The sequence below is a fragment of the Olea europaea genome, unplaced genomic scaffold (genome assembly GCF_002742605.1).
Source record: "Olea europaea var. sylvestris unplaced genomic scaffold, O_europaea_v1 scaffold586, whole genome shotgun sequence".
Classification (NCBI taxonomy): Eukaryota; Viridiplantae; Streptophyta; class Magnoliopsida; order Lamiales; family Oleaceae; genus Olea; species Olea europaea.
This window is the reverse complement of record NW_019264200.1, coordinates 156,118-158,336: the sequence shown is the minus strand read 5'-3', so window position 1 is coordinate 158,336 and position 2,219 is coordinate 156,118.

Here is a 2,219-nt window from a genome sequence, read left to right as displayed (position 1 = left end):
CTGACGAGAAGAGGAACATTCATGGATAAATCTAAACGGACAGGGCCACGTAGGCCCTGTTCGTGTAGCAGCGCCCGAAAATAATTTGGTTGACCAGCAAAAACTTTTCTAATAAGAAGCCATTAATTGGAAAAAAAAAATTAAAACTTTAATTTTTGTTTCAAGCCCATGTTTGGTTATGATTAAAATTTAATTTTAATTTACGTCAAAGTCAAACAATCAATATTAATCACACATTTCAAGAGTTCCACAATTTTTTAACCACACATTTCAAAAACTTCTATCATAATTCATCAAAAAATCTAATTTTAATCGCCACCAAACATCCTCTATATATATATATCAGTTTAATAATTAATTCTTATGCCTTTTCTTCCTTAAATATGTTTGCCTTCTAAAAAAATCTTTGAATTAAAAAAATAAAAATAAACAAATACATAACTAATTATATTTGTGGTGTTGAACGATTGCAATACCCACAAACCCAATGAATTGGTCATGTCTAAGATTTAGAGCATGTTTGAGCCTCATTTCTTTTGGAGGGGGTGGGGACAAAAATGCATTTTGGAATAGTGATTTGAAAGAAAATATATAGTTAAAAAATAGGAAAAAGTTTTGAATTTACTTGCAATATTATTTTATCGAATAATGTGTGAATGAAAAATAAGAGAGAGAAAAATATATTTTGGAAAGAGTAATATTATGGAATTTCAATTTAAATGACGCTAGATGAAAGATGGAATTAAATTTCACTTATCATTTAATGCAACATTAACGCCACCTAGACGGAGCTTGTAATCCCAGACTAAATAGCATTACTCTTTTGGAAATAATGGGGATGAAATAAGAGCTTACTTTGGCCTAGACCTTTGTACGTGATTTAGTTTTAATGGGGTTGGTCCAACTTAAGCCCATGTTTAACACTTTTAATTTATTTTCATTTTTGCTACAAGATCATTTTCAATCATATATTTATACAATAAAATATTTTATTCATAAATCAATTTCTTATATTTTTTTAGCCACACATTCTTCAAAAAATATTATTCAAAACTATGTTTTGAAAATTTTAAGGCCACCAAACATGAGTAAAGATCTTCTCTCAAATTTTGTTGTACATCTAATTAATTCTTGACATATCATTAATTTAGTGGGTTAGTAGTGAAATTAGTGAGAGTAAATTTAGATAATATATTAATTATTGATGACATATCAAAAATTAATTGGATGGACAGAAAAATAGGATAACAGATTTTGACTCACCAGGGGCTAAATAAGGTGTAATTAGCTTATTTATGATTAATAGCAAAAAAATCCCCCTAAAAACGTTTTCATATGCGACATTCACCCCTTACCTATTGAAAATAAAAAAATCCCCCCTATTTGAAACCTTTTGTGTGAAAGATTTGCCATTTAAAAAAGTAAAAAAATATATATATATGTTAAAATTAAAAAGACATAATTGCAATTTCAATACCAAAACTTTTTATTTTTTCACAAATTAAATCTAAATTTTTTTATATGTGCCACTTGCAATCTCAAATCTTTAAAACTTTATCTTTCACCTCACCCCACCTCATCTAACCCCATCCCACTTCATCTTCTTTATAATAAATATTAAATAAAAAAAGTTTCTTCCCCGTAATCTTGATTTCACTATTATTATTGTAGTTGTTGTTGTTGTTGTTATTATTTTCACTTTTAATGTAGTCTGTTGATGCATATATTCTCTGATACTATTTGAAAATCTGCTTTTTTTTCTTCTGAAATTTCTCCATTTATGTAATATTTCTTATTTTTAGGATATTGTGGATCCCTTGGAAGAGATGCAGCTACAGAAAGAGAAGTCCTCTTTGCAACTGAGGCCCTGCTTAAAGAGTATGGGAAGAGCATTGCTGGTCAACGTATTGTTGTGCTGGTGCCGATGTTAGATCATCCTTAATTCATATTTTGATTAGGCCTAGAGTTGAAATGAAATAAAATTTGATGAATCTTAATGCAGATATATTTCCTGTGGAAGTGATTGGATAGAAAAAGACTCCAATTGTTTATTAAGCCCATTTTTTACATTCTATATTGTCTCAAGGATTATGGAAATGTTGGTTCTTGGATCTTGGTCTGCTGGGGGAAGAGAGTTGCAGTAAGTGATATTACAAGAGTTATAAAGAACAACGGTGGAAACCCAATTTTTATTTTTTGGCCTTTTTATTTTTATTTTT